At 40.1% G+C, this 21264-nt stretch overlaps 1 long non-coding RNA gene across 1 annotated transcript in view; it reads left to right on the top strand.

Annotated features, from left to right (window-relative positions):
• LOC134295319 (uncharacterized) overlaps positions 1 to 14130 on the top strand; it is a 174120-nt gene extending 159990 nt beyond the window's left edge. The window contains exons 4-5 of the long non-coding RNA XR_010001861.1: positions 9886 to 10015; positions 12512 to 14130. This is a non-coding gene — a long non-coding RNA (uncharacterized LOC134295319). The remainder of the gene's footprint in view (positions 1 to 9885; positions 10016 to 12511) is intronic.
• Positions 14131 to 21264: the final 7134 nt, after the last annotated feature.

Raw genomic sequence — 21264 nt, 5'->3', positions numbered from 1 at the left:
GTTCTTACCATACAGCAAGGGAATTACTGACCTCATAGGGATGCTGATGAAGAAATATAACCTACAAACAATCTACAGACCCACTAAGAAAATTCAACAAATGCTACGTTTGGGAAAGGATAAGAGGGATTCTACCGTATACCGTGCAGCTCATCAGGCACCACTTCATCATGGCGATACTTTCCTCATCACACAGAAGCATCCCCAAAGTGGCACAGATCTGTGCTAGCTCCATTGGAGACAGCATAACATGGCAAAGGCTCCTGTGTTGCGAGGGAAGCATCTGTCAGGATTTGGAAATTACCTGACATTTTCTAAGTGATAGCAGAGTTAATAAATCTGGTCTAACTACAGTAGAGTCTCACTTATCCAAGCTAAACGGGCCAGCAGAAGCTTGGATAAGCAAATATCTTGGATAATAAGGAGGGATTAAGGAAAAGCCTATTAAACATCAAATTAGGTTATGATTTTACAAATTAAGCACCAAAACATCATGTTATGCAACAAATTTAACAGAAAAAGTAATTCAATATGCAGTAATGTTATGTTGTAATTACTGTATTTACGAATTTAGCACCAAAATATCACAATATATTGAAAACATTGACTACAAAAATGGCTTGGATAATCCAGAAGCTTGATAAGCGAGGCTTGGATAAGTGAGACTCTACTGTACCTGTAAAAAAGTTAAGCTACTGTAATTAGGATATGGTGGTTAATGCAATGGGAGTAGTATATAGGTTGTAGTTACACTGAGTAAGTTTGATGAGGGTTGTTGAGAGACAGATAGTGGCTTGGAGAGTGTGTTCGAGAATTACTGCTGTGAGTAGTAAGGAAGAAGAAGCTGTAAAGTTTTTAAATTTTGTATATACTTTGTATACTGCTGCAACAAAGGAGAAAGAAAAGCCTTCCTGCTTCTTTGGGAAAGAACAAAAGTCTGTGCGTGTTTTGTTGTCCGAGCAGAAGGTCACTAAAACTCTGTTTTTGGATAAGTGGTTCCTTAACCAGAACAAATAGAGTGACTTCTGCAAGAACAAGAATTTTATGACTGCATAGAACCCCTGGCAGTGTCGTATGACACTTCCACTCCATGTGTTGTCAAAGTTGTGGGTGGAGTCTCTGCCGAAAGTCCAACAACATAGTGTGATAGGCAGTGTGCCCCTCAGTTGCTGGACTGGCAGAGAAGCATCCTAGGATGCTAAAAAAGCCCCATGTGATGAAGTCACAAGACCTTACGAGCCACAACTCCTCATTTTTGCCACCACTTCTGAATTTGTCACCACTGTTGTAGCTTGGATTCTCATCTCCAAAAACATTCCCCTCATCTTTAAATCAAGGCATTAGACCATGCAGGCCTTGCTTTCAACTAAAATTGGCTTTTCCTTCATTAAACCGGGTGTGTTCCTTCTTTATAAGTTGAATCATATTTCCAGGAGGTTTTTGAGAGCCTTCCAAGAGTGCAGTTGAACATAGAAACAGAGCATGTGCCTTGATTTAAAGGTCAGAGATCCAATTTTGATATCAAAATAGGGTTGCCATGTTACAGCCTTGCAAATCCCAACAGCCAATTTGCACATTATGCAAATTATTATAATTGTTCAAAATATGCATTGTAGTTATGCAAATCACTACATTAGTCATTGCTTTTTGATGCCACTTTGTTTCATCCTTGCTATCATGGCAATTACTGAGAATGACGTTTATAGTGCTGGACTTGAAACAGCAACATAAGTTCACATTCATGTTTGATCATGTGGAATGTGTCCAGAGGAGGGGACTATACCTCCAGGCAGTGCATTCCTTCTCTGGAGGTTTTTAAGCAGAGACTGGATGGTCATCTGTCAGTAATGCTTTGATTGTGTGTTTCTGCATGAGATTGGATGACCCTTGAGGTCTCTTCCAACTCTTTGATTCTACTATACGTTTCTCTGCTAGAACTGGGGAGAGGGAAACTGGTTATTGATCACATTCTGCCTGACAAATGTGACTATTCTATTTGGGAAATCCAGAACAATTTCTCAGCAATGAACTGTACAGATAGTTTTTTCGATTGCTGGTGTGTTGGCAAGCAGCAGCAAGCCATGATCAGCATGTTGCTCTCCTCTGCTGTGTTATTATCTTGACCCATTCCAGTCTGGCTTCAGGCCTGGTCATGGTACTGAGACAGCTTTGGTCACCTTGGTGGATGACTTCTGCAGAGAACTTGACAGGGAGAGTGTGTCCCTGTTGGTTCTCTTGGACATCTCAGCGGCTTTCGATACCATCAACCATGGTATCCTTCTGGGGCGGCTCTCGGGAATGGGCCTTGGGGGTACTGCTCTACAGTGGCTCCAGTCCTTCCTGGAGTGTTGCACCCAGATGGTGAAGCTGGGAGACACCTGCTCGGACCCCTGGCCTTTGACCTGTGGGGTCCCGCAAGGTTCTATTCTTTCCCCCATGCTTTTCAACATCTACATGAAACCGCTGGGCGAGGTCATACGGGGTTTTGGAGTTCGGTGCCATCTCTACACAGATGACACTCAACTCCACTACTCCTTTCCACCTACTTCCAAGGAAGCCCCTCGGATCCTAGACCAGTGCCTGGCCGCTGTAATGGGTTGGATGAGGGCCAACAAGCTGAAGCTCAGTCCTGACAAGACAGAGGTCCTCCAGGTCAGTCGTAAGGCTGATCGGGGCATAGGGTGACTACCTGTGCTTGACGGGGTCACACTCCCCCTGAAGGCGCAGGTCCGCAGCTTGGGGGTCCTCCTGGACTCATCACTGTCACTTGATGCTCAGGTGTCAGCGGTGGCCGGGAGGGCCTTTGCACAACTAAAACTAGTGCATCATCTGTGACCGTACCTCAAGAAGTCTGACTTGACCACGGTGGTCCATGCTCTAGTTACCTCAAGGATGGATTACTGTAATACACTCTACGCCCTTGAAGACGGTCCAGAAATTGCAGTTGGTACAACCGTTGGCAGCTAGGTTACTTACTGGAGCTGCTTACAGGGAGCAGTCAACCCCCCTGTTTAAGCAGCTTTACTGGCTGCCGATAATATTCCGGGCCCAATTCAAGGTGCAGGTTATTACCTATAAAGCTCTAAATGGTTCAGGACCTGCCTATCTTCATGTCATCCCCTATGAACCTATGCGATCTCCAAGATCCTCTGAGGAGGCCCTTCTCTCACTTCCGCCTTCCTCACAATTAGGTCTGGTGGGGATGAGAGACAGGGCCTTCTCGGCCGTGGCCCCCCAACTCTGGAACTCCCTCCCCAGGGAGATTAGGTTAGCTCCCTCTCTATCCTTCAGGAAACAACCTTTCAGTTGGCCTTTGGTGAGACAATCATTAGATAACCAGCCCCAGATGGTATTATAATTCTATCCTGTATTTTATTAGGTCCCTATCATCTATGCACTTTAACTCATCATTTTACTCTTGCATAGCTGCTGTAGTTTCTCCACCTATGTAGACAACAGAACTGTGCTTGGTGGTTGACTGATATTAACTGTTGTAATATTCTTATTTTATCGTATTATTGTTTTATCTTCTATATATTGTGAATTGTATTTATATGGTTGTTTGTGTTCAATTATGCTGTTCGGGCTTTACCCCATGTAAGCCGCCTGAGTCCCCGTGGGGAGATGGTGGCGGGGTAAAAATAAATAATAATTATTATTTTTTTATGTCACAGCAAACAAGATAGATATGCTGGATTTCGTATCACAAAATCACAAGTCGAACACTTCCCAAGTGTCTAGGACTGTGTGATGTATTTTCGGATGATGCGTGCAGATCCCAGTAGGGTGGCCTTTTGCAGTTGGCAGATCATAATTTTGTCAATGTCTATTGTTTCCAAATGCCAGCTGAGATCTTTTGGCACGACACCCAATGTGCCGATCACCACCGGGACCACCTGCACTGGTTTCTGCCAGAGTCTTTGAAGTTCAATCTTGAGGTCCTGATAGCGGCTGAGTTTTTCCTGTTGTTTTTCGTCAATGCGACTGTCACCTGGGATGGCAACATCAATGATCCAAACCTTTTTCTTTATTATTATTATTATTATTATTATTATTATTATTATTATTATTATTATTATTATTATTACAATCTATAGAAGAATGATCCCACATTTTCCAGAAAGTATAGACTTTATAGACCCAAAGTGTATCACAGCAACAACAAAAAACTTGATGAAATGTTACTTGTCGTCAGATTGTCTGTCTTTTTATCATTCCAGCCATCTTTTTCAGACTTTCTAAACTTCTGCCAAATTTCTGTACTGTGCTAGATGCTTATGCACAGCATCTGTAGAATCTCAAGTACTCTTTGTTTATATGGCTACTGTGGAATGAGTGCATGTTTACTGATTCTTCTTTATTGTGGTTTATTGGGATACTTCTTAAATTGCTTGTAAATGAGAAAGTGGAGATGTAAGACCATGTCCTAGGCTGATAAAAAGACAGATTTCGGGAAATGTTAAAGAAATGAGTGAAATGACTAAATGAAGGATATGAGCTTATTATTAAGCAGAATGTCTCCTCATTTATTTTACTTCAGTTCATGAAGTCAAGACCGAGTCAGCATAATTAATTAGCATACTTGCTTTTATTCTGATAAGAATAGCTAAAGTATTTTCTACATAAGAGAGGGGTGGAAATTTTGTTTCAGTTTGTTTTTATTAAAGAATTTGGTAATGTGCACAATTTTCCATTTAGGATAAAAAGAGCAATCTCTGAATGCAGGAAAACCCAAAACTTACAGAAGTATTCATCCAGATTACAGTCTTTTGAGAGTTTAACTCTTTCAAGTTTAGCTTTGGATCCTTGTCAACCCTGCCATGCTATTGCTGAACATCTGTGGTGCAATTTGTTGGTAAGAGGAAACCCCTTTAATGTCTAAATTGATCCTTATGATCTAAAAATCATACCTGAAATCCTTTACCTTCATTCTAGGGGCACTTTTACACAACACAATGAATAATAAATGCTTTAACTCTGCAAATTAACTCCTAGCCACTACTGAAATCTGGACTTTCAGACTCAACATTGAATCCAGAGCTGTATCTTTAGGGAAAGTGTAACTATATCCTTGTCCCCTTACTTACTTTTCAACTGAATAGGAGCACTTTCATCTTGCCTAATTAAATTTCAACTTGGTCTTGTTCATCTAGTCCATTACTGACAACAGATATTGTTTAGAATTAAAAGAGCTTCCTTGCCTTGTAGTGGAAAAGAGTAATAGAGTTGGATGTCATCCACATAGTGATGGCTTCACTCTGTGAGACAGAATGCAGAAGTGAGTGTGTCCACTCTGGCCAATTTCAGAGATCAATCAAGACTTCTACAGGATAGACTGGCAAGGCAACAAGGCAAGGCAACTGGCAAGGCCACGAGCCACCAGGAATCCATCTAAATCTATAAACTCCTAGGATGGACCTTCTTACTGGTTCTGGGTCCCAGCAACTCTAAATCCCTACCAAGTGGTGATCTGTCTATGTAAACAGAACTGTAGATAGGTCCTCCACTCCCAGATCACATTCACCTGACCTCAGGAGAAACAAGGTCCAGAATGTGCCCCAAAAGGACAATTTTAGCTTGGATGGTAAAATCCCCCAGCACTACAAAGTTGGGAGGATTCGAGCACCATCCCAGTGATCACTCCAGCTAGTCCAGGAGAGCTGGCTATTGAGCAGTAGGGTGGGCCGTATACTAACATAGTCTCTAATCTGCCCCAGCCACCCAACATCTGGTAAACGTACCAGAACCCAGAGAACTTCAGGATAGAGCATCTGATCAAGGGGGTGGAAATTCAAGAGACTGCTGCCACGCCACCTCCCTAATCCCCAGGTCTCACCAGCTGCTGAACAGAGAACCTTGGTGGACAAAACTGGGAGAGATTAAGCCATTCACCTCTTCCAGACTCAGCCAACCAAATCTTTATGATATATGCCACGTCAGCATGCCTCATCCAGCATCAAATTAATATTAGATATGAGGAAAGGTTCCAATGGAAAAAAATTAGTGTTCTTGAAAAACTATCTCTCTGGTATCATCCCCAACAACAGTAGAGGTCCAGTCTGGACCACTAATGCATTCTGAATCTCTGCATAGGACTCCAATAAGCTATGGCATGATACATTAATCAAAGTTGATTCATCGGCCCCTCAACAGGCAAACTAGAGTGTGGGGAATTTTCTCTGTGCTGATAAAAAAACTAAAATGAGTCAGAGCTCATAAACAGACAGTGCTGAGGGAGCGGAGGAGTAATCTTGTGACAAGTTCAGCGGGGTTTCCTGAGTTCATTCTGTCTCCCCGACAGTATGCTAGCCTCAGGTAAAAAGGACTTTCCAAGATTTTTGAGATTACAACTGCAAAAAAGACTGCAACTAGAAACAAAACACATTAAAAATTAAATGAAGTTCAGATATGCAGCCACTAGAGAAATAGTAAATACCAATAAATGTAACTGGAAATAAGTGGTTTATCTCAGATTTGCTACACATTTTTGCTATGAGCAGTTAAATAATTTTGCAGAATTCCTAGAATCAGCCACCTTGAAAGAACTTTATAGCTACTTCATGTATCGTATATACCCAAATTTATATAGTACATATATGTTCAGGGCAGGTTTTGGAAACAAAATTATGGATTTTGATATGACCTATGGATAAATCGAGGATCATTCCACACAGAGAGGAAAGTACCAGTGCTGACTCTGAGGGCCGGCCAGCCACCACCACCATTTCCCCAACCAGACATCCAAAAAGGCCAGAAGCAGCAGCACAGTGGAATAAGGACTGGGGATTGATGCTTCTTTTTAGTTCTCTCAGGGTGGACTAAGCTCTCACCTTTCAACAGTCTACTCAGAATTTCTAGACTTATACATGAATATATCGGGTAAATGAAGTTCAGAAATACTACTATCCCTTGTAAATGCAAAATGCAATGCAAAATGTCATGAGTGTGGGATAAAGAAGAAGGAAAGGCATACATTTTCAATGTGACAAAGCAGAATAGTTCATTCAGCACTACACAAGAATTTTCAGTTTTTTGTTTAAAAAAAATACCAGTCTTGAAACACCATTGTCCAAACTGACAACCAGAAACTTTGATATAGTATTCAGGAATATTAATTTTCAATCAATCTCATCTAACATCCCATCGTTGTTGTGTGCTTTCAAGTTGTTTCCAACTTATGACTACTCTTTGCAAGACTTATTCAGAGGGGATTTGCCCTTGCTTTCTTCTGAGGCTGAGAAAATGTGACTTGTCTAAGTTACCCAGTGGGTTTCCATAGATTCAAACTCTGGTCTCCAGAATACTAGTCCAGTGCTCAAACCACTATATGGCACTAGCTCCTTAAAGCCCATTATAGTTCTTTATTGTATATTCCACTTCATTGTTACTGATGGATAAGTGTTTTGAGAAAAATGCATTCCTGACTGAGCACAGATAGTCACCTATCTGATATGTTGCCTTGTTTTAATTCTGAAAAAAATCATTGCACATTAAAAGATTGTGTTCCTACTGTGCCTGGTCCTGCAAACTCCAGATTTGGCCAAATTAGCATATGTCTTAGGGTGTACCTATACTGTAGAATGGATTCAGTTTGAAACCATTTAACTGCTATGGCGCAATGCTGTGAAAGAGAATGCTGAAGATCTTGTAAAATCACAAATCTCCTGATTTGTTACTGTAATAAGATTTATTTGGGGCTGCCTTTGAGGGATTTTTAGAAACTTCAGCTGGTCCAAAAAGCTACTTTAAATAGCTTTGAGTCCCATCATCATCATCATCATCATCATCATCATCATCATCATCTTACTATTGGGGGGAGAGGGGCCTTAGTGCTATAACTTGGATGCTGCGGAGTATCCAAAAGATGTTTCCTATGAAAACAGGAAGAGAAGCTGAAATGCATCTTCATGGGTTGTAGACATTTCTTCCGGAGCGCAAAAACTCCTAGACTTTTTCTATGTGCAATCTCGCCATCTCTTTATGGTCAGCACATGTATCATAGAATGACGCAACTTTTGTCATAGGGAGTTGTTTTGTATCTGACAAATAAGCAGATGGATATTTTTAACATCCAACTAAAAGCGTTCCTGTGGTTTTCACACATCTTTATGTAGATAATCTGATCCCATTGTCTGGCTGAAAAAGGAAGAAAGAGAATGTGTAAAGGCAAAAAGGACTTTTGGGAATGATATCAGCCAGGAAGGTTTTGTCCTTTGGCCCTGAGGTGGGCTTCAGTGACTCATTGGCGATGGAAGGGCCCTTTGCCCATAGTCATGGCCAAACTAGTCAGGATATGAAATATCATGTTTATTCAGTGATGTGTCTGTCACATATAACTGAGGAACAGGAAGAAGTCCAATTTCTCCTTTTTGAAAGTGTCTAATTATACGTCACCAAATAGAATTGAAATAGAAATATGTTTTACTACAATAGGGATTTTAGGACAGATAAGATCAAATAATTTACTGGCCAGCTCAGTCTGCTCTCCAGATGGCTTTACTTATTACTTTTTTATTTACATTTACCTCCCAAGATTCCTGCAATTAATTTAATATGGACTACATGATTCTCCCCCTTTCGTGGGCCATGTAAGACAAAAGAGGAAAGGGAGAAGGAGAGAAAAACTGGGACTTTTTAGAAGCAGCTGAAAGAGTGGGACAACAGGAGACTATACCTGCCAAATTGAGGCTGTTGAAGAGCAGATAAAATTTTGTTCAGACAGCCTTTTCTCTGCAAATAGACTAATAAGAAAAAAACCCTTCAAATAGAACAAGACCAAGCGAAGTGTAGCCCACAAGCATTGTAAGTCCCGATCTGAGGAGACCCCACTGTAATAATCAAGCTTCCCTCTTGAACTCTTAATATTTGGTCTTAAAAGGCAAATCATACCTCTAACAGAGGAGTGTGCAGTTTTCAGCTCAGCAAGCTGGGCTGGTTTTCATTTAGTTAGATTTGCTGTTTTGGCACATATGCTTATTTTATAACCATGGTAGCCTTTCTATCAAAATCAGAAGTGCTTTAGAATACACAACGGGGATTTGGAAACCAAAAATTGGGAGTGGGGTATAAATTGGAAGACTAGGCATGGCCACTAGAGATCCTACAGGACAGGGGTCCTCAAACTTTTTAAGCCAAGGACCAGTTCATGGTTCCTCAGACTTTTGGAGGGGCTGACTATAGATGGAAACAAAACATGAATGAATTCCTATACACACTGTTCATATCTTATTTGCAGTGCAAAAAATATATGAAAGAAAAATACAATATTGAAAATGAAGAAAATTTTTAACCAACATAAACTTACCAGTATTTCAGTGGGAAGTGTGGGCCTGCTTTTGGCTGATGAGATAGTCAAGTGAATTAGGAATGTTGTTGTTGTGTGTCTTCAAGTCGTTTCAGACTTAGGACATCAACTAAGTCTAAAGTTTAGGGAGGGGGCTGGGTAAATGACCTTGGAAGACTGCATCCAGCCCGCAGGCCTCAGTTTGGGGACTCCTGCTATAGGGACTGATATTCCCTCAGGACCTCTTGTTAAAGTTAGCAACATCTTCATGACATATTCACTAATTTCCAATTTCGCATGCTACCCAATAGGAATTTTGATGTACCATGTCTATATGGTGACATTTTTATTATTTACTCTTCTGTCCTTCAATCTCTTCCTACATCATTCTAAACTTCTTCCATCTCCTTCCATCAAATGTGCTTAATTATGAACAAATAATTAGTAAGTAAAGCTAAATTACAAAAAAGGCTAAGCTACTGGTATTTCTTTTCTATGCCCAGTGGATGTGTGGGTATGAAACTAGTTGTTATTCACCTTTTTGTAACAGTTTGATTACTCTATTTGAAACATTTAATACTATTGCTTACATTTCTCAACAGGAATTATCCCAGCCCTGAAACAGAGGACTGTTCTTTGACATCCTTCAAATAAAGAACTACAATCTACAAACATGGACATCCTTCCTAGCCTAGCTCAAACTGAGAGAAAAGTGCTCTGCACAGGGTACAGGTATGTAAGGCAGAGGACAGTTCCCTTGTTTAAAACCTCAAAGCCCCTAGCCCAGTGGTTCTCGACCTATGGTTCTCCAGAGGTTTTGGCCTTCAACAGCTGATAAACTGGCTGGGATTTCTAAGAGTTGTAGGCCAAAATACCTACACAGGGGAGCCACAGGTTGAGAACCACTGCCCTAGTCCCTGCAAAAACATTTATTCTTTGATCAGTTTTCCAGAAAAATATTGCCGCTCTCAAACATCACCAGTATCCCCACCAACACCCCCAAAAGACCAACCCACCAAAAGCAGATATCTGGTAGTCAAAGTCTGAAAAAGGAGGTGATATTATGTGATTTCTGGCCATGTCAAGAGTAATATTGCAGCCCAAGGAGAGTGCGGCTGAGGGTGGATCTACACTGCCCTATATCCCAGGATTTGATCCCAAATTATCTGCTTTGAAATGGATTATATGAGTCTACACTGCCAGATAATCTGGGATTAGCAGGCTATCTATATAAATGAATTTTGTATTTAGACTTGGGTCTCATCTACAGAATTTCCCATTATATCCTGTAGATGTTTTCTAGAAAATCCAAAAAATGTCCAAAATCCAAAATACTTTTGGTCCCAAGTATTTCAAATAAGTCATACTCAGTCTGTAACTAGATGCAGTGACTATCAGGAGCACTGGATATCATGCATCTAACAACAATGCCAATTAGATGCAGTTGACACTGAGTAACTTGAATTATACCAGGATTATCAGCTTTTATTCTTCCAAGAGCCAATAAAATGGTTACACTTGGAAATAATAGAATTTAAGTAGTGGATTTGGATAAACAACACATTGCAGAAGCTCAAACAAATGCAGCTGCTGGCCTGAGGGGGCAGGCAGCCACAGTGTCATGGATAGTCACTCTCTTCATGTTTGCCAATTTTTTCTCTACTGGTTGTCTGTGGTCCAACACAACAGCTGTATTAGCACAGAACTGAATTACAGGGCAACAGAGATGAATGTTTAGGCACGTATAATAAATACAAAGCTCTAACAAGAATAAACACATCAGATTTTTAAAATCTTCGCACTAAATATCATTCTTTTTTTTTAAAAAAAATCAGTACTGATGATTTACAGATATCACAGGAAACCTCCTATCAGCCAAGGCATGATTACACAACTGAAACATCCCCATCTTTCAGGGAAATGTGTAGGCCAATTGTTTGCTGGAATTTAAAAAAAAAGGATTACAGACGTAATGGGAATGGTGAAGAGTGATCTGCCAAATATCCTGCCGGAACCATGCCCTTATATGTAGAGACACGAGGAACAGCTTCCTGTGAAATATACATGCCGTTCCTTGAATGCCGTGGACTTTCACAAGCTACTGCTTGTTGCTGAATGGAAGGAATGCTACTGTGAGCAGACCTTCTGAAATGTTCTCCAGCCCATCTTATCAAACGGGCAAGCAGACCGTAATATATGAACATGAGAAAATTAATCACATCTGGGTGTGAACTGGAGGAACCACAGTGAGTTCACAGAAACCCACTTCTTTCATACATCCTGAGAAAATTTAAGATATTTGTATTAACAAAGGTTTGTGCAAGTTGGCATGAGATTGCAGCCTAAGTCTTGTGTGGAGTCACAGAGCAGAGACGTTATCTCCTATTATTATGCTCATGTTTTTAAAGTATTATTTGCATTGTAATGACCCTCTTCCTTCTGTTCTTATCCTCACAACACCTCCATGGTGTAGTTCAGATTGAATGTTTGGGTGCATCTACACTGTAGAATTGCCAGATCCATGGACCTGGCCCCGAGCGCCATCTTTTTGGAGTCATCTCCTGGCAGGAAGTGAAAATGCAAATTCCCAATTTGGGGGGGGGGGTGGTGCTCAAGTGCAGACAAGAGGAAAGTACTGTGTGTAAATCTCCAACTCAGCTAGGAGAGCAGCAATTTCCAAAAATTCTAAATCTTAATTAATTTGTTGGTGCAACCAAGGAGTCTCTGAGCTTCCTTCTGTCCTCCCAGATGTTGTGGATATATTCTGCTCTGTATCCACTTTCAAGTAGAAACAAATAGATAAGTGGAAAGGAATAATTTCCTCATTCCACTGTGGTCTGGGAATGGCCACTTTAGCTAAGATTTCTCTTTTAATTTCCCAATAGGTAAATACGTTCTCTTGTTTGATTGACAAGCTTAGAGGAACTGTGATTGGTAATTAAGCTGATGGGTGTTTGTAGATCCAAAGCAATGGAACTGATAGAAACTTGGAGGACATCTGAAATTGTGATGTGTCTGTGTTTGGAAGGAGAGTGGGTGACTGATGTTCCTTGGGGATGTTGCCTGCGATGTATTTGTGTGTGTGAATGGAAGTGGAAAATGTGGCCAAGGTGAATGTGTGTGCCTTTGTGAGTGAATGTGATGAACGAATCTGTCTTAATGGTTGGAAGCCAGTGAAAGTTGGAAAGTGACTCTATCCTACTTATTATTTTCATCTTTACTTTGCAGGGACAAGAAGCTTTTTGTCTAGGCATTGTCTGCGGCTCCTTGTGTTGCAGGCATCTTATGGAAGCTAAGCTGACCTGGATCTGGTCAATGTCAAGCTGGAAGACCAAGAGAAAAACCCACATCGCATTTGTTTGTCTTCTATGATGGAAGAATAAAATCTGGAGAAATCAGATACTATTATCTCACTGGCATATATTTCAGTGTATGTATCTGAATTTTTATTTGTATCATATAATGATTTATGTGTTATAAATAACAAACATTTTTAAATGCCAGATTTTTATCATCATTATTACCATCATCATCATCACTACCACCACTTTATGCCTGGCTGTTAATGAAGTGTATGGGAAATATGCCAAGGAATACCCAAAAGAACATCTGGCACACATAAAGAAAATGATAAAGGGGGGAAGTCAAGCATAAACAAGGAAACACCCAACTGAGGTTGATTCAGAGGAGGGCCAACAAGTGATAGCACTTGGTAAAATGGCATAAATAGCTGGAGGCTGGAGCTGGTATGGTAGTAACATTTGTGGAACTGCTATAGCCTGAATCTCTGTTGGTTAATTCTTGGATGGAACTTTGTATTTGGTGACTGAACTATTTTTAGGACAACAACTTGAATTGGTGAAATTGCTTGGCTTTGACCCTTGGAAATAAGTATGGACTCTTCATATGGTTTGTCCTTGTTGGACTGCTTGCTGTGTATGATTACAGACTGCTTTTTGACTATGAGATGGTGAGCAGCTGCATTAACAGAGATTCTGTGTCAGATCCTTGACACCTTGTGGCAAATGTGATTTCCCTAGATACTTCTACTTCTCTAATAGAACCTGGGTCACACCAGCCTGCTGTCTTCACAGTTGCATTTGTTTATGGAATTGAAATATACCAGTTTTATAATATTCATTAACACACTTCTCTGCAGTAGTGCAACAGCAATGTTTTGACAATCTATACTTCTGCAATCTGTCTTCTGCACAGCCTCCATAACCCTGTCTTTCTGTCCTATGCCTTAACTGGCATGTTTTGGGGGTTTTGCTGTTTTATTCTCTTTTTTACTGTAATTTCACAAGCAGAAGCAGGGCAGACATCTCATTGTGTGATAAATGCAGCCAACAATGCTATTATTCTGCTGAAATTCTACTTTTCCAACTCCGTGTGATAAATTCCTCAGTACTGGGAATTCAGCAAGTAGCCAGCTCTACAACTGAGAGGAAGAATAAGGGCTTCTCTCATTTTGGTTTCTTCTGATGATGTAGAGTAGAATGGAGACGGAAGTTCAGTTTTCATGAGCCATTTCCAAGCAGGAGGCAAGTGCAAATTTTCCAGTTTTTGTGACCTTAGCTCTGGGCAAGAGGAAAGACTATGTGTTAATCTCCAGCTAAACTAGTAGAGTAGCAACTTGTGACAATTTCTAAAGCTTAATTGATGAGACAAGTAGGTAAAGGTAAATGAGAAGGAATGATCCCCTTAATTTAGCTGGCTCTGGGAATCACCACTTCACCTAAGATTTCTCTATTAATTTCCAAAAAGAAATTTATGTTTTCATTTTGGTTTCTTCTGATGATGTTTTCTGTGTGTCCCTTTGAATAATAAGCTGTAAGCACCTGTGATTTACATGTAATAATGAATATTTATTGATGTTGTTCAAAAATGGGTTTGGTATCCCTCTGGTCATGAGGTAATGGAAAGTCCTTGTTTGGAGTCCCATCTGTCTCCCCCTTGAAACGTCAATAAGCAAGCTCACAGGTGGGACACAGGAAATTCCATATCAGCCAGTAACCAGACAAACACCTGGATTCAAGTAGTTGTCAAAATCTTCAACTGGCAGCCAATCACCAGCAATATTGAATAAATTCTATTTAGAGCAATCAGAAATCTCATCACATTAGCACAACTTTCCATTGTCCCATTGAAAAGGGAGCATGAAATCTCATCACCTAAGGTCAACCTATTCCTCATCCTGATATCCCATCACCACCACTATTGTGGCCAGCCACGCTTTGTCCCCTTTGGAAAACCCAGCCCACAAAATGGGGACAGACATGATTAGCTAGCAACAAACTCCAATAAAACTTTATTAAAAATTCCCGCTGTACACAATTTGTCAATCACAGTTGTAAAAAATCCAGAAATGTATGTACATCAAGCCAATGAAAACCAGACTGTTAACTTTGTACCAATCAAAGCAAACCACATTGTTTTTGAAAACCATAACATACTGACAGCCACAAACAGAAAGATATGTGCAGCAGCTTAAAAAGCCAACAGAATTTTGGCCTGCATCAATAGGAGTATAATGTCTAGATCCAGGGAAGTCATGCTCCCCCTCTATTCTGCCTTGGTGAGACCACACCTGGAATACTGCGTCCAATTCTGGGCACCACAGTTGAAGGGAGTTGTTGACAAGATGGAATGTGTCCGGAGGAGGGCAACTAAAATGGTCACGGGTCTGGAGAACAAGCCCTATGAGGAGTGGCTTAAAGAGCTGGGCATGTTTAACCTGCAGAAGAGAAGGCTGAAAAGAGACATGATAGCCATGTATAAATATGTGAGGTGAGATTCATAGGGAGGGGGGAGCAAGCTTGTTTTCTGCTGCCCTGCAGACTAGGAACAATGGCTTCAAACTACGGGAAAGGAGATTCCACCTGAACATTAGGAAGAACTTCCTCACTGTGAGAGCAGTTTGGCACTAGAACTCTCTGCCCCAGACTGTGGTGGAGGCTCCTTCTTTGGAGACTTTTAAGCAGATGCTGGATGGCCATCTGTCGGGGATGCTTTGAATGCAATTTCCTGCTTCTTGGCAGGGGGTTAGACTGGATGGCCCCTGAGGTCTCTTCCAACTCTATGATTCTATGATCTGGGAACCTTCCACTGAACATTTTTCTTTGATCATTGAATCAGTAAAGATCTCTGACCCAGCCCCCATGTTTGTCTGTTGTTGCTTGGGAATATTTGAGCCTTGGCACACAAGGAAATAAGCTCATCAGTTCTTGGGACAACATCACCACGGGTCACCTCTAATTCTCAGGTTTTGGAGCAGAGCGTTGGGATAATTCTGAATGGGTAACCTTACCACTAGAGGATAGGGAACCGAGTAATACCACCCTAGTTTAGGTAGCCCCCCCTGCTCAAACTGCCATAATGGGATTTACTAAGCCCATTGGGGAGAGTCAAGAATCTGACTTGAACGTATGAAGCTGCCTTACACCAAGCCAAGACCGTATTCATAGCACCGAGTAGCACTGGCTGTCCAGAGTTTTACGCAAAAGTTTTTCCAGGCCAATCTGGAATAGCCAAAAACTTTCTGCAAGCAATGTATCTGCTGTGAACCTAAGCTACATCCCTTCTCAAATAATGCAGCACTTAGGGTGAATTCCTCTGTTGCTTATCTTATGTTTTCCAGTTAATTGTGTTTTCTGTTTTATTCAATAATTTATATTAAACTTTGGTCTCTGTGTGTTTGTAAACTAATCTGTAAAGTATATGTGAAAAGTTGTATATAGATAATACCATACTTCCATGTGCATGGCTTTCTCCATTGTGGTGGTGAAGCTTTTTCTTGCATGAATTTGTTTTGTACTATTGACTTTTGTGTCTGAATAGTGTACAAATGCCCACCCTCTTGCCTCACAGTGCTGTATCTCAAATTATTTGTCAAACTCCCTTCTGTTTTCTGTTGAAAGGACTTAAAATCTCTCTGGTTAGTTGTGAGTGAAGTTTAAAGAGCTTTTCATGCAGTAAACCTTGCATTTGAATGTATGCAATAATCTACATGAGTATGCCACTAAGACAAAAGAAAGCAGGGAACTGTGCCGATTCCTTGCAATTCTACATGTTTGGAATTGTATATGTAATACTGATTGTACAATTTCTTTAAGCTGTGTTTTAGTATATTCTTTAATGTCTCCCTTTTTAAACAGAGCTTGATATATATTCTTTAATGCAGGGGTCCCCAAACTAAGGCCCGGGGGCCGGATGCGGCCCATCAAAGCTATTTATCCGGCCCCCACGGCACAAGGGCAGAAGTGGGTTGGGCTAAATGACTCAAAGGGTCTCTTCTTCTCTTACAACCATTATTATTATTAGTAGTAGTATTATTATTACTATTAGTATTATTAATTATTATTAACATTGAGGCTGGGTGGCCATCTGTCAGGGATGCTTTGCTTGTGCTTTTGGTCCACAAAGGCAGAAGGAGGTTGGACTAAATGGCCCAAGGGGTCTCTTCCAACCCTCTTTATTATTATTATTATTATTATTATTAACATTGAGGTTGGGCGGCCATCTGTCAGGGGTGCTTTGCTTGTGCTTTCGGTGCACAAAGGCAGAAGGGGATTGGACTCAATGGCCCAACGGGTCTCTTCCAACCCTCTTTGTTATTATTATTATTGTTGTTGTTGTTGTTGTTATTAATTATTATTGCTTGGTGGCCAACTATAGTCCGGCCCTCCAACGGTCTGAAGGATCGTGAACTGGCCCCCTGTTTTAAAAGTTTGGGGACCCCTGCTTTAATGTCTCCCTTTTTAAACAGAGCTTGATATAAGCTTCTTGTTGTCCCTGTGCAATACTATATTACAGGGATACTGATTTATATGTTTTAAACCATTGCATGTCAGTCTTTTTTTTTTAAGTGTCTAATGCATTTTAAATAGCAGCAGTATCTTATTCCTGGTGGAAACGCATTGAAATGTGCCTATATATTTTGGCATATATCAGTACCCATTCACCTTTCTGTTTTTCCTTCATCCTTTCCATCCCTTTTTCTTCATGCTATTCTTTCAGCTTCATTGATTAAATTTAAACTGTAAATTCATCAGAATACAGAGATACATTTTGTTGCAATTTAGGCTACTATGTATGGAAAGAACCTTGCTCAATGCTGACAATATGTAACATTGCCACCTATAGATGTGGACAAGACAAGTGTAAGCCATTCTATGTATGTTTGTGTAAGTGCCTGCATGCTGCCTGTCGACTGATGGCGACCCCATGAATTTCATAGTTTTTTCTATAGCACTGCTTTAAAGAATGAAATTGATAGAAACAGAAGTGTAAACACTAAGGCTCACATTAGCCATCTGTTCTGAATTCAGCTGGCTCTTAGAGCCATGGGAAAATGCCATTCTCCTCCATCAAGAGGATAAAAGGGGCACTGGGATAGCACATTGGAAAAGTGGGCAATTCACCAAGTTGTTTATTCTAAGGGGGTTTTCTTAATGTATTCATAGCCATACCTGTGGAACAAGCTCATGATGGTGTCCTCAAAAGCATTTAGATGTATTGTGAATGATATTGACATATGGTGTAATAATCCAGCTTTTTAGGCAGTGGGCATTTTTAACAGTCTGGAAGATAGAGCTTTCTCTCTGTGTGCCTATCGTGGGCCCTCAGCTTTGCCGTGTCTTTCAGTGAAACAGTGAGAACATCCTTTATCTTCCTCCATCTGGTATCGGGCTATATACCACCACAAGCTTATACCATGGTAAAAACAATGAAGACTCGAATTGCTCACACCAAGACAGCATGATCCTGTTATGTCTGGTATAGAGTAGAAAGATAATAGGTGCAGTGAGGCCAATCCACATCTTCTCCATCTGTTCCTATTTAAAGCCAGTGTTGCAGTTTCATTCCATTCAAGAGTGATTAGCCAATGATCTCTTCCAAGTGTATGCCTAGAGATAATAATAATAATAATAATAATAATAATAATAATAATAATAATAATAATAATAAATGCATGAGCTTACTGGCTGTATGCATGCATATTGACATGTATATTTTGCAGTAATACCCTAGCAAGCAAATTAGATTTATTCCTGGACATTAGCTTTTGAACAGAAAGAAAAGGGAAGCTTTCTACAATACACTTTTAAAAAAACACCTTTTTATTCAAAAGTAAGAATTTCCACGTGTTAAATAGAACATTTAGGTCAGGTATGCTACAATATTTTGAGCCTTCTAGAGAGCATTGAAAGGCTCTCTCTCTCTCCCCCCCCCCCCCCCCCAGCAATGTATTTAGGGATGATTTTTTTTCTTTCACTTGCCACCACTTTTCTTATGACTTCAATTTTTGTGGCCAGATTTATAGACCTATACTTCCTCAATGTGCCCATGGGTAACTGGTGAGGCAGGCTTATCTGCTCTCTCCCTTTTTGCTCTCTGTTTGGCTGTTCACACATGTCTAGTGAAGAATTCTGTAGGCTGTGAAGGTACACACAGATTCACTACAGTAGAATCTTATTCTTTCCCAGCACAAGTATTTATTGCATTGTATACTGCAGACATGCTTCTGAGAACTAAAAAATTGTTTCTACAGTTTTCTTTTCCGTCCTTCGTTAATTGAGGTATGCGTATAAATCCCACTCACTTCTTGATTATAGCCATATAAGGAGTTATCTACCTTTTATTTAGAAGTTGTTTATAAGGAGCCCATTACATTTTATAGAGCAGCTCATGTAATAGAACCTCAAATAAATTTTTGAAAGACAAGGAAAAAATGCCACTTTAAGAAGCTGAGGACAGAGAAGTGGCACCAAGTGCTTGCTATTTGCTGTTCAATATGACAGCCACAACTGCATTTCTCCTGTGATACTAGCAGAGTGAAGAGCAACTTCGGGAATAGAATGGAAAGTAATTTTTCTGAATTCACATTTGCATCTCCTAAAACATGTTGCAAGAAATTAACCTAGGATGCCGCTTCAAAAGTTTCAAAAAGAAATGGTGCACAAACCAGTGTGCACATTTTGCAATGCAAATGGCTCCAAATCCATATAATTGATCAAAATATGTATAAGCACACTTGAGTCAAAGGGACGTGTAAATTCAGTCAAATGCATAAATAAATGTGCATTTCAGGGTTAAAATGTTTTAAAATAATATGAATATCCACATGGGTAGAAGGAATGCTGTCTTATAACCCAATATGAATTTAAGACATGAGGAAAATTCTGGTGGGAATGAGAGAAACATAAGACGACTTTCACATCCTTATTGCAAAGTAGAAAGGGATTAGGAAGGGTGTACCCTTTCTAAATACTTCCCTCCTCGACTGCTAGTTTTCTTTTCTTTTTAAAAAATCAGTGCTCAAATTACATATCTGTGTGGAATGTGTACTCAGACCCCAAAACATTTGGGGGCAAAAAAGCCAGATAATAGCTTTTCTGTTTGATTTGAGTAGTTTTTAGTTAGAGAAACTGGCAGGCAACCATGTGAGCTGGGCCAGAGTTGCTCCTAAGTCATAGGGATAGAGTAATTATATGGGCAAAATACTGTATAGCAAAATAAATCCCAAGCTGCAGAACATGCCAAAGATAATGTGGGAACTGGCCTTCCTTTATCTGGCAACATGACTTATTTTGCTATTAATGTTCATCACAGTTTTGCTTTGCTTCAGTTTCTTTCTGTCAAGTTTGTTTTCATAGAGATGTGGGCCAAAACTGAAACTAAAATAAGCAAACAGTTTCACCATATCAATATTTCACAACTGTAAAAGAGATAATTTATCACAAGAAAGGTTTTTGCTAAAGTAGAGTTGGTGGACCTTTTTGAGTTTATGGTCCAATTTGGATAAGGCAAAAGCTCCTCTTTCCGGTGTGTTTGTGTGGAATGTTGTGAACATGAAATGGCTGCTAGTTCATTTCAAGTTACAATTCAAAATGCTGTGTATGGTTTATGTGTGTATGTAGGTCACCTGTCAACTTAAGGCAACCTCATGCATTTCATGGGGCTTTCTGAGACAAGGAATACTCTCAGATGATTTGCAATTTCCTTCCTCTGAAAAATAGTCTACAACACCTGGTATTTGTTTTCTTGACTTCAGCTATGCTTTGGCAACTCAGTTTACTCCTTGCTTGCTACTTGTATTTGAACTGCAGACTTGTTATAACAACTCTGACTGATTACTTTTTCTTATTTCACCTTTCATCTCGTTGGATAACGTATTATTGGCCTCAACAAAATTAACTACTCAACAGCTCTTACATTTTAACTACCTGATTTCTGGGACATTTGTTCATTAAAACTGAAATATGAAGCCTATTGTATTTTCCAAGTGAAAGACAGAGATGGAATGAGCCCTGAAACTCTGCAGCAAGGCAAACAGACAACAAACAATAGCCTTGGCAAAAGGATCTACCAAGTCCCAGCACTGCTTTCGGTCCAACCTACTCACAGCACAGGTCAAGACAGATAACGTTTATTCCAAATATCAGTATTTTATAGAACTTCGCAGTTACACAGACAATGGCAAATTGTGCATCAGCACTATCTATCTAATACATATATGTAATAATCCTTGCCTGGTGTCAATGTGATCAGTAGATAATGTAGTCCAAGTTTGTTTGTTTTTTGTTGTTTAAGAAGATATTCTCAGAGTTTAGCATTGCATGTAATCATAACCTTTAGATGTTGGCTCTGAGCGCATAATATTGCAGTTAGAGTATTCCTAGCATAGAGCAAATGGCAGAGACCAGCCAACAATAGAGGCCACAGGGAGATGTCAGTTATTGTCAAGATGGAGTTGATCAAACATACTAAAACAGATCAACATACAGCTGAATTGTTAATTCTGATTTCATGCCAACAACTGGAGAATAGGACAAATCCAATGGGTCAAAGGAGGTGTTTGAGACATTTAAAAGGCAGTCTCAAATTGGATGTAGTCAAGGCAGAAGTCACCGTGGCCAGATCAGAGATTTCCAGAAATACTTGCCATTAATATTTCAATGGTATTTAAATGTCTAGGT

Source organism: Anolis carolinensis, chromosome 1, assembly GCF_035594765.1.
Source record: "Anolis carolinensis isolate JA03-04 chromosome 1, rAnoCar3.1.pri, whole genome shotgun sequence".
In the NCBI taxonomy this organism is placed as follows: domain Eukaryota; kingdom Metazoa; phylum Chordata; class Lepidosauria; order Squamata; family Dactyloidae; genus Anolis; species Anolis carolinensis.
This window is presented reverse-complemented; position numbering and strand designations above follow the sequence as displayed.